The following is a 12,379-nucleotide window of genomic DNA, read 5'->3' on the forward strand; positions in this document are numbered from 1 at the left end:
CCAGTGCATACGTATCTTTCTTAATGGCCCCCAGGTGGATTAGATGAGAAATATTGTGGTGTAAAAGTAATCGCCATTTTTGTTATGATTTTTAATTACTTTTTCACTGATCTAGTACTATTCTAGGGTAAGACTACAGTTGTCCAAATGTAAGTATGGTTTTGTTGTTGAAAAATATATTTTTTTACTCAATTAATGTTTTAGGTAACATCTGCTATACAATTAGGCCCATAGTCATTAAGATTGTTATCCATCACCCTTTCTTATCTGCAAGCCTTGGCTCCCTTTTTCTTGATACCTGAATGTTTCCTCTCATTGCGGCTAATTCTGCCCATACCTCAGGGGCCAGCTGAAGTCTTCCCTCTCCCATAGAACCTTCTGTGATCTCCTCCCATGGTGACTTTTCACTGCCAGAATTTTCATGACACAACACCTCTGACAGATGGTGGGCTTTAGTGTCTACAACTCCATAAAGTGGATTTTATTTTTCCGTGGGCAAGTGTAATTTTATCTTCCCAAGTGGACTCTTTTTAATTTACTGTACACTCCTTAGAGTACCTAGCAATGCCTTGTCTCAACAGGCATTCATGAAATAGCTGCTGAAAAACTAAAAGGAAGAAAGGAAGATGTTTAGAGGAAAATATGCAGTAATAAATGTTCACATTCAGAGTTACAGAAATGAAACTCAAATATAAATTTGAGCATGATCAGCCAAAGTTAGAGATGAGTGTTAATGTTATTATCCACTGATGGCATATTTTCCATGAAAAATAACCTCTTAATAGGATGTCTGGAAGAAGCAATATAATTGAAAGTGTGAGAGCCTGTGTTTATACCCCAGCCCTCTCTCTCTCATGTTTGCTACCTGTCCATGGGAGATTTCTGTAACTACTTTAATCTGTAGTTATGGATCTACAAAGGAAACCAATAGCAGTACCTCTCTTCTAAGGTTGTGGTCAGGATTTAATTAAATACTGCCTGTGACGTGGGAATGGCTCAGGAAGTGAGGACTTATGATCATCATTGGCATTATTATGATACAGCAACAGTATCTAATATAGCTTGGTTGTGTCCTCACCCAAATCTCATCTTGAATTGTAGCTTCCAGAATCCCCATGTGTCAAGGGAGGGACCCAGTGGGAGGCAATTGAATTATGGGGCAGGCTTTTCCTGTGCCATTCTCGTGACAGGGACTAAGCCTCCCAAGATCTGATGGTTTTATAAAAGGCAGTTTCTCTGCATTTGGATCTCATGCCTGCCACCATGTAAGACATTTCTTTGCTCCTCCTTCATCTTATGACATGATTGTGAGGCATCCCCAGCCATGTGTACCTGTAAGTCCATTAAACCTCTGTTTCTTTACAAATTATCCAGTGTCAGGCATTTCTTCATAGCAGTATGAAAATGGACCAATACAGTATCAGTGAATTTTGATTTAACTGAAAAAAAGATCTAATTAGTGTGGTGAATAGGTAAACAATTGGGATTTTTAATTACCGCTCATCTCAATCTGATGTTTGTCTCTTGCTTCCCACAGAAGGTAGTAGCTGTGTGTGTATGTGTTTTAGAGTAGAGGTCAGCAGAATTAAATGCTTACAAGAAAAAATAATTTAAAAGTAGTTTCAAAACTGAAAGTTCTTCTTAATTAACTAAGGTTAATCTTTATACAATGTATGTATACTTCAAAATATCATGTTTTATAAAGATACATACATACAATTTTATGTCAATTAAAAACTTATAAAACAATGTTCTTCCTTCTGTGAACTCAAATGACTTCTTTAAATTTCTCAAGCTATATTACCTGGGGCTAAAAGGGAACTGGCAAAAGATGAAAAGTGGAGCATTCTCTTGTGTTCATGTATTCTGCTTCAAAGGGTAGCACACCAAATCACTTCCCTCCAATTTCAAGTAGCGAATTTATGTGTCTGACATTTGTCTGATTGTTCATATGCATCACAGTCAGACTCTTATCTGACCTTCGTTTTCCCCAGAAGTTGAATGAGTTTGCCAGTAACTCAACTTCTTTATGTTGTAGTTTCCTCATCTGTAAAATGGACTTTGTTGAAGGTTTACATGAGTTAATACATGTAAGGTGATTAACAAAACCCTAGTGCACGACAAGAACTCAAAGATGTTAGATATTTTTGGCTATGATTTGTGTTGTGGGTTTTTTTTTTCAGTATGATCTTATTTTGGGCATGTAGTTCAGCGATGCTCTGTGAAAAAGCTGTCGCTCTTTCCATTCTACCACCATGTATTCATCAATGCTGCTTTTCTTTAAAGCCATAGGACCCAAGGGTGCTCTTTAAAGTGGCCCCAGTTTAGAAGAGTGTCTTCAACCCAGGGATTCCTGGGTAAGCAAGCTTCCACGAATTCAATTAGAGCCTTTATTTTGACATCCACAGGGTGTTTTTTTATAACATTTATACTATGGATAGCACATCTACCCCAATCTACCAATGGGGTAGATGTGCTATCCATAGTATAAAAAAGAAACCCCCAAGACAATAGCCGTCTGTGTCTTTGAAAGAGGTTATATATGCCTGCTCACTGGAGACCCAGAGAGCTTGGAACGGCAGCTAGGGGCCTTGCCAAGATGTGTGCTGGCTGCATAACTTCTGGGTTATGGTACTTAATGGAACTGTAAACAGCTCAATACCCTTTGTTCCATGCACGTAGATAAGGTGATGACTTTACGGTTCATGGATCCCTTGAATATTCAAAAATTTGCCGGACTCTATGTTACTAAAGATGACATTAGCCATCCACCCATTTTCAGTAATTTATATGGTTTGTCAACTGTCAGCTCCCCAAAGACTGCCATAAAAACCCTTGGATCAGCAAAGCTGAGTTGGTTAGATTTACTGCAGTAAGTAGTCTTCCTCACTGCAGTGGCTCTGAAATGCTCCCTTGAAACAGTCTTAGTGTCAAAAGGGAAAATGAAGGCAGGGTATTTGTAAAGCTGTAGGTCCTTGGCTGGGAGATTTTAAGGTGGGTATTGCAAGATGGGGAACCATCGGGTTGGGCAGAGTTTTGACTGATAGATAGCATAGTGAGGGTAGGTCCTTGGCTGGGAGATTTTAAGGTGGGTATTGCAAGATGGGGAACCATCGGGTTGGGCAGAGTTTTGACTGATAGATAGCATAGTGAGGGTAGGTCCTTGGCTGGGAGATTTTAAGGTGGGTATTGCAAGATGGGGAACCATCGGGTTGGTCAGAGTTTTGACTGATAGATAGCATAGTGAGGGTAGGTCCTTGGCTGGGAGATTTTAAGGTGGGTATTGCAAGATGGGGAACCATCGGGTTGGGCAGAGTTTTGACTGATAGATAGCAGAGTGAGGGGAGGGTCTTGAAATGGTCATGATGAGCAAACCATGACTACTGATAAACCAGCTCTCTAGTTCACAGCCTAAACTGTCACAGGCAAGTTTTTCCTAGAGAAAGCACTTAAATTATTTTTTATCAATCTCAGCATGGTTTAACACAGGGGTAGGAAAATATATCTGTCCCAGTACTGCTTAACCCAGGGCCAAAAATTATGTTGATTTCACCTCTTGCACTTACTTTTTTTTAATCAGATGGTAGGGGTATTTTGTCTTTAAATCTCTCTGTCTCTCTCACACACACATTCTCTCTCTCCTCTTCCTCATTATGCCATTTGTTGAAAAGTCAAACTTAAGTTACTTTATTTAATACATGTAATTTGGAGCACAAAACTACCAAGAAACATAATAAAGCATAAGAAATCATTTTATCAACACATACAAGAATATGAGAGCTATCAAATAAAAGAGTATAGTGTTGAACAATGAGAACACATGGACACAGGGAGGGGAGCATCACACACTGAGGTCTGTTGGGGGGAACTAGGGGAGGGGCAGCGGGGGATGGGGAGTTGGGGAGGGATAACAGGGGGAGAAATGCCAGATGTAGCAGATGCGGAGGAAGGCAGCAAACCACATTGCCCTGTATGTACCGATGCAACAATCCTGCATGTTCTTCACATGTACCCCAAAACCTAAAACACAATAAAATATGTTTTTAAAAAAAGAATAATCTTTATCATAAGTTTTAGGAAAAGAGTTCCAGGACCACTTTCCAAAGATGATACAACTCAGCCTCCATGCTTTGGAGACATTTTTTTCAAAGTTCTGGCACACCCAAGGTTGCTGAGGAAGGCTATAGTTCTAAACAAACCTAATTTTGTATTCCTAACTGTTGATCTCCTGGGGATTGAGAAATATGAAATGTTATGGTTCATTTATAAAATGCTGTGATCAAAGATGAACCCATGACTTTCACAGATGGCCACTAGCAGACATTGACATATAAATTATTTTCAATTATAATTGGTTAAAAAAATTCCCATGCGAAGAGAGTTTCCTTCCTAGAGTAGTAGCTGCATTGTCACTCGCAGGAAGGCATCCAGTTGGGACAGACAGCATTTTCCATGAATCGAGTCTGATCTGTTGTGCCTTTTTGGTAAACATTTAATGGAAGAATTCTAAGGAAACTAGGATATGCATACTCCATTTTAAAATGAAAAGAGAGATCATAGATACATCTGAGTTTTTGTTATTCTATTTTTTAAAAATCAGTTAATTATAGTCTTTTGTCTGTAACATTACCTAATTTTAAATAAAATTAATTGAGGCTCTGAAAACAAAAGTGAAGATTATTTTTTAAACTAATCAAAAATTTTGGTGAGAGCCAAGCATAGTGGCTCCTGCCCGTAATCCCAGCACTTTGGGAGGCTAAGGCAGGAGGATCACTTGAGTCCAGGAGTTCTAGACCAATCTGGACAATGTGGTGAGACCTTGTCTCTAGCAAAAAAAAAAAAAAAAAAAAAAGGCCAGGTATGGTGGCACATGCATGAAGCCCCAGCTACTCAAGTGAAGGAGGTGGGAGGATCGCTTGAGCCCAGGAGGGTTGAGGCTACAGTGAGCCAGGATCACGTCACGGTGATAGAGTGAGACTCTGTCTACAAGAAAAAAAAAAAAAAAGGTGAATGGCTTCTGGCGTCATGTCATCTCAGTGTTTATCAACTTGATCTAAACTTTTAATATATGCTGCTAGTTGTGAAATTTGAGCATCAGAATGTTTCCTGGGTCAGTTCTGGCCCAGAACGAGATAGTACCTTAGTATTGATGGCTGTGTCTTGTAACAAAGTTGTTTTTGAAGCTACAGATATAAAACATTGCATGAAGACCCAGGTAGATTTAGTCAGTTTGAGCCAGAATTTGCCTTGTATGCAATAGCCAAGATCTGAATTACTTTCAGATGTCAAGGACAACTCATTCTTCATCTATTCTGGAGCTAAATAAATTTTGTATGTATTTTGAAAATGAGCGAGAATAATTCTACTTAATTCTTAGAATTTGCGTTTAAGTGATTATCTTTTTAAAAATTCTGTATTTGGACCTGAAGCATTATATGGCAGTTGTAGAATGATAGTTTACAGTTATGGACCATGGCACTCCAATTCTCCCTTCGCCTCCCACGCCTCTCAGCTTTAGAGGCCCTTTCTTCCCATCCCGGGCTCTGTGAGTCTCAACCTAGAATGATGATTCGGCCTTTGAAATTCTAAAAGGATCAACCTTCACATAATCCCCACTGCAAAGGCCACAGCAGGTTCCTCTTCTGGAATATTAAGGAGGAAAATGTAGAGGTCATTTGTTCTGGTCAACAAACCCCTGGGACTCCTACAAGAAACCTTGGCCTAAGGAGCCATTATTATAGCAACATTTGGTGAACTTTAGCTAACATCAACTCAAGAGAAAGGCTTTCATCTTTTGAAAGTATTCAGTGAGTATGGTATGTGAATCTTTGCCATTTAGAAGGACTCTCAACATGATCTCAATTAGCAGCCGTTCCTGAGGGTCACTGCTTCTCGGGGACATGTTGAGAGCGTATATGCATTCGAATACTCGTTGGTACAGCAAATGCACACGCACGGTAGCACATGAGCAATTCAGGACGTCCCGGCCCTCTATATTTTAATCATTCAACCTCCACACACTAGGGACTCAAGGTGTGAATAGGTAGGGGTGGAGGAGGTAGTGGTGAGGACCCCTTTATCCCCCACCGCCCCAACTCCCACCCTCAACCAGGCCTAACTCTGGCTTTTTTAAAAAAATTAACGTTTTTATCCCCAGTGTTCTCCTCTTCCCTTCCCCTCTCCCCAGGTACACAAACTATCACTCCCAGAATAAACGACAAATTTGTTTAAAATAAATCCTCGTAAATACATGAAGTAGATGCTTAATTCACTAATTTATTTTAAATACATTTTATAAACATTTATTTAAAATGAATGAAGCCCCACTTTCCCGTGGGCTTGGTTTGAGCCTCACCCACATGAGGAGATCTGTTTTAGGACTAGAGATTGAAAACAAAGAGCTGAATGCCAGCCAGGGGGCTGCAGTAAAGCCCTGCAGACCCATTAGGTAGTGTTTGATTTCACCACATGTAAAACTTGTTTTCATTAAAACATGCTTTTTGTTCATCTGGATTTTTATTTTTAACCAAGATAGTCTTCATCTCTTTCGGTAAAAAGAAACTACAATTACCCTCCATTAAAGCATTATAAAGGAGCAAATGAAAGTAATTAAGGTTTTATTAAGGAATTTTTATTAAATCAATCATTGCTCATGAATATGGATACTATCAAAAAAAAGAGCCATTCTGTGCCTGAAATAAAAATAAACTGTATTTTAAATATCTTTAGTGTATGTAAATGTCTTCTCAATTAAACTTACTGTCAAAATTATATTTGGAAAAGCAATAATTTTACACTGATAAAGGATAGCTATGGGATGGAAATAAAAGAAAAATGCTAATAAAACAAATTTATTACAGATTGTAATCTGGAAGGAATTAGCATATTTTCATCAGGTAAATTAAAATTTTCTAGTGACCATTAACCAAAATATTAAACCATTTTTTATATTATCCTCAGATAAAAACAAACAGGGCAATTTGTTATGGATGCTGAAAATCGGCATACATTCAATCCATTTTGTAGTTTTTCTTCAAATTGAAATTTTAGTATTACTTGGGTTAATTTAGAATTATCAGGGAGTTAATGTAAGAAAATTACCCAAATTATGATGCAGCAGAGATAAGCCTTTTAATAAAAAACAGATTAACATTTTTCAGTGATATAAATTTTTCTCTACTAGCTTAAAGTAGAATTTCTGTAGATTTAAAGTAAATAATCCCATTTGCATAACATTTTTCTATTTGGATTTATTATTTCTGAAATTACATCTTGCATTTGCTGTTTTATTCACGGCATGGCATCATTTTGCTAGCACTATAATACTTAAAGAATGTTTGATGCTTAGAGCACATGGCATCCTATAAGGTCATACCATCCAGCTGTTAGTTTTTATTTTTCTTTAGTGCCTGTTTGGTGAACACTCCTGTGTATTAGGGCATGTTCTGTATGCCAGGGACTCTGTAGCTGTGTGTGTTTCACATATGATGGGCACTCAGACAAGTGACTGCTTTCATTTCATGCCTGGGACCCTGTTGGAGGATGGAACAGTGAGCAAATGACAGAATGAGTTAGTGGTGAGGTTTCTGAAATTAAATAGGAGATCTGACAGCAAGCATCTGGGAAGGTAGATTAGACTGATCCAGGAAAGCCTCTCTGAGTTTAGCATGTTTAAGGTGACGTGAATGGAAGAAGGATTGGCCACGAAAAGATCTAGGAAAGAATGTTCCAGAATGAGGCAGCAGCAAGTCCAGGGATCTGGGACAGAAAGGAGCTTGTGTGTTCCAGAAGTAACAGGCCATTATGGCTGAAGCATAGCAACGAGAGCTATGTGATACCTGGGCCACGAGTACAGGGATTTTTTGTTTGCTTGTTTTCTTCACAGATGTCTCCACTCCATGTCAAACAGAACCGTTCATGTAGTAGGTCCTTAATATTATGGAATGGACAAATGAATGAATGAATCTGACTCAAGATGAATTGAGAGATTTAGAGAAAGGCCTGATCATGAGACTACCATAATAAGTTTAATTTTATTTTAAGCATAACAGGTTATTTTTTGAGGGGATTTGTAGTAGACTGAATAATGCCCCTACTCTCCAAAACAAAAGCCCACATCTTAATTCCCAGAGCCTGTAAGTGTTACCTTTTGTGGTGAAAGGGACTTTGCAGGTAGGATTCAGCTAGGAGGACTTCAGATGGGGAGATTCTATCCAGACGGGTTCCATGTGATCAGAAGTGCCCTTATGAGAGGGAGGAGGGAGGGTCAGTGTGAGGAAGGAGATGTGATGATGGAAGCCAAAGTCAGAGGGATGTAAGATCTCAAGCTGAGGAATGCGATGCAGGCAGCCCCCAGGAGCTTGACAGGATGAGGAAACACATCTTCCCCGGGATCCTCTGGAAGGACCTAGCCCTGCCAGCCCGTGTCAGACTCCAGACCTCCAGAACCTGTCAGAGAATAAAGTTGTGTTTTTCAAGCCCCTATGTGGTGATTTGTTAAAGTGGCAATTGGAAATAAGAGTAGGATTAGTCCAAAGTAAAGGGTTTAATCAATTATTGAATTGCAAACACAAAGAATGATATATTTTTTAAAATTCAATATTTAATCACTTAAAATACATTTTAAATTTAGTTGCAAAATGTAGCTGGATCATCCTTGCTGTAGCTTGTATACTCTCACACTGGAATTTGGAAGGAATAAGCCAACAAGTGGATTTAGGTAAGAGAGGAGTAAGTAGAATTAAAGTGTCATTGGGAGGCAAGAGGGAAAAATGAACCCATCCGTTGTAGAAAGGCAGAGTGAGAGGAAGGTGAACCAGAGAGAAGAAAGCAACAGAGAGAGAGCATGGGAGTTTGGTAGGAAAGAAAAGGTATATTGTCTGTTGCTGTGTAACAAATTACTCCAAAATGTAGCAACTTAAAACAACCAACATATATGTCACCCACTGTCTAAGTGTGAGGGGTGCAAGGAAGAGCCACAGGCTTGGGTGGTCCTGGCTCAGGGTCTCTCATGAGGTTGTGGTCATCCAAAGACTTGGTTGGGGTTGGAAAATCCACTTCCAAAATTTTGGCTGAAAGCCCTAGTTCTTTGCCATGCTGGTCTCTCCATAAGGTTGCTCGAGGGTCATCATGGCATGACAGTTGGCTTCCCCTCAAATAACAATCCAAGAGAGAGCTTGGAGGGAGCCACAGTACCTTTTCAATGACCTAGTCTCAAGTCACACTCACTTCCACCATCTCATTGGTCACAGATGAGTCACTAAGTCTAATCCTCATACGTGGAGAGAAGGACTAAGTTCCACCATTTGGAGGAAACATCCAAGAATTTGTGGACATATCTTAGACCACTATGCAAAAGGGGAGGGAGAGTGAAGTAAAAGTTGGAGCAAAACATTTATTTTCCATTTGTTCAGAGGATGCCTAGATATGTCTGATTCTCTCCACTAATCTCTCTTCCATCAGTCAAGACTAATGGGTGTGTGTGTATGTGTGTGTGTGCAGTGCATGTGTGTGTGTGTAGCAGGAAAGATATGGAATTCCCAGTTGTTTCCCACTTTTTACTCCTGCCAGATGATGTAAATCTTCATCTCAATTGTCTCCAGAAACTGCTGCTTCTATACTTAAACCTGTCTAATGTCCAGATAATCTACCTCAAAATTTTGAGGACCCCCTGCAGCTGGTTTGCTGAATTCCCCCTCAAGAAAATCTGCCACACTAAATCCACTTTGCCCAGTCTTCATCCAGAGGTGATAAAATTGTTCGATGGAGATTCATTGCAGTTGTAATAAGTGCAGGAAGCATTGTCTATTGCAGTTATAAATTAAGAGAGAAGGTTCAGAGATATGGATCAAGTACTGCGATCAGCTCATTGCAATGTGACTCGCAGATGGAGACAGCCTGGAAAGGTGGAATGAATGTGAACCTCTGTTTGTGCATAATTCTGAATTAGGTTACACCGATTAATGAATTAATGGGAAAGGTGAAGGAGCTAGAGCAGCCTGTAAAGAGACATTCCAGACTGCGTCTGCCTTTCCGCTCTTTCACTTTCTGTCGGCCTTTAGGTTTTCTTTGATTTCCTTCCTCTCTTTCCCTATCTCTTTTCTGTTTGTAGGAAAACAGTAAAAATAGCTGTATTCTCATAGAAAGCCTTTAGATTCTCTTATATTCATTGCATGTAAAAATGCAAAGGTTTCTCTTTTGCTACTTAGTTTTTGTTTGTTTGTTTACCCAAGACAGAGTCTTGCTCTGTCACCCAGGCTGTAGTGCAGTGGCATAACCTTGGCTCACTGCAACCCCTGCCTCCCGGGTTCAAGCAGTTCTCCTCCCCCAGCCTCCCATGTAGCTGGGATTACAGTCACCTGCCACTATGCCCAGCTAATTTTTGTATTTTTAGTAGAGATGGGGCTTCATCATTTTGGCCAGGAGTGTCTCAAATTCCTGACCTTGTGATCCACCCACCGCAGCCTCCCAAAGTGCTGGGCTTACAGGCATGAGCCTTCATGCCCAGGCTGCTATGTAGATTTTAAAGGAAATATACTGTACAGCAAAAGATGTCAACTATATTTTAAAACAAATACAAGCCTCAATTTTTAGGCATTGATATTTTAAGTCTGGATTTGGGAATGAAAAAAATGCACATTTTGTTCCTGTATTTTTGCATTATGTACTTAGAAAAGCAGATACAAATATCTTAACGTGATATTCCTGAAAGTTATTCTTAAATATTGTGATAGATACTAATTTATTTTTAATATACTGTTAGAAACTACAAAATCAATTATTTTACTCTAAAAAGAACATTTTTGAGAGGCTGGAAATGAAGGAAGTCATTTTGATTATTTAGATTACCAAAATTTGGTAAAACATCTCTCAGTGGATGAGTAAGTGGCTTTGTATTTTATTTAAAAAGAAATAAATGTATGTGTTAATATTGCTAGTATTCAAATCAGTCCAAATCAGAATATATGCTGGGAACCTTCTGGTACCACTGAGGATTTTTTTGTATACTCAATTTAGGATACTAATGGCAATACAAGCACAAACAAAAGTGCATAGAAAATGGTCACATTTACTAAAGCAAGGGTAAGCAAAATTTTTCTGTAAGGGGCTAGTTTGTAAATTGTTCACAGTTTGTGGGCTGCATAGTCTCTGTCACTAATACCCAACTTTTCCTTTATAGGACAAAAGCAGATGTAAAAAATTTAGAAATGAACAGACATGGCTGTGCTTCAATTAAACTTTTTATTCATAAAAAAACAGACAAACTAGATTTCCTTCAAGTTAACCCCTTGTACTGAAGGATGGTTTTATGCCTGCCAGGCACTAAAATCATTTTGTTTCCTTTGCATTCACTTAAATAAAATTTCCAATAAACGTTATTTCTAAAGACAGTTGAGTTTGTCTCTGTAGCCACATTTTATTGAACTTTATAGTCACTTTACTTTTATAGTCACTTACTTAGTTATTAACAGCCAGATTTTTATTATTAATGTCCTTGGATAGTTCAACATGTGCAGTGCAAGGAACCAATAAAACAAATTTTGGAAATAAATACGTTCTGTTTGTTCTATTCAGAACACAGTAGATGGAACAAAATGTATTGAAAGCTTATTAAACACATAAGCTAGAAGTTCTATTTCTAAAGACAACTATAGTATTTTATTTCCAATATCTGCAATGGTGGTACGTGTTTAGGTTGAGGGCATATACAGGCTTTCTTTCAAAGAAAAATAGAATGTTATTCTCTGTTCTTTTTTCTCTTTATGTATACTCTTCTCAGCAAAAAAGAACAATTATTTAAAAGCATTTTCAAATGATGTTGTAATATATATGCAGTGCTTATGACCTTTTCTAGAATGTCTCAATTTAAAAAATATTTATAAGCCTAAAATGTTCTATTTGTCCTTAACATTTTGCTTTGCTCTGCCTGCATGAATTACTGTGACATTCTGTTCATTGTGGACGTGCCCTCTTCTTCCCACTGCTCCCTTTGTCATTATTTAAGGAGTAACATTCTGTAGGTCCTCCATGAGCATTGCTTTCAGAGAAAAGCTGACAAAACTGTCACAAGGGACCACAGTTTAAATTGCTTGTTGAGCCAGTTGTCATCTGACCTGATGCTGGCTTCTCATAAGGTCCTACCCATGGTAGCTGGTTGTTTATGAAAGCACTTAGCTTTCATAGCAATCACATGTGTACACTGAGTACTTGGGTAAGACAAAGATGCTCTAGTTGTCCATTTCAAATAATTTTCACATCCCTTTGGTCTTTGTTAGAATTTAGTAACTTGGGTCCATTGTATGAAAATGGAACAGAAGCGTTGTTGATAGCCTCAGTTCAATCAGACCTCTCAACCTTGATTATGCTTCATGAGGAGATA

General features: G+C 38.6%; 1 protein-coding gene across 26 annotated transcripts in view; it reads left to right on the plus strand.

The window, feature by feature from the left end:
- CTNND2 (catenin delta 2) overlaps positions 1-12,379 on the plus strand; it is a 967,235-nt gene that overhangs the window by 757,646 nt on the left and 197,210 nt on the right. The window lies entirely within an intron of this gene.

Source organism: Callithrix jacchus, chromosome 2 (assembly GCF_049354715.1).
Source record: "Callithrix jacchus isolate 240 chromosome 2, calJac240_pri, whole genome shotgun sequence".
In the NCBI taxonomy this organism is placed as follows: Eukaryota; Metazoa; Chordata; class Mammalia; order Primates; family Cebidae; genus Callithrix; species Callithrix jacchus.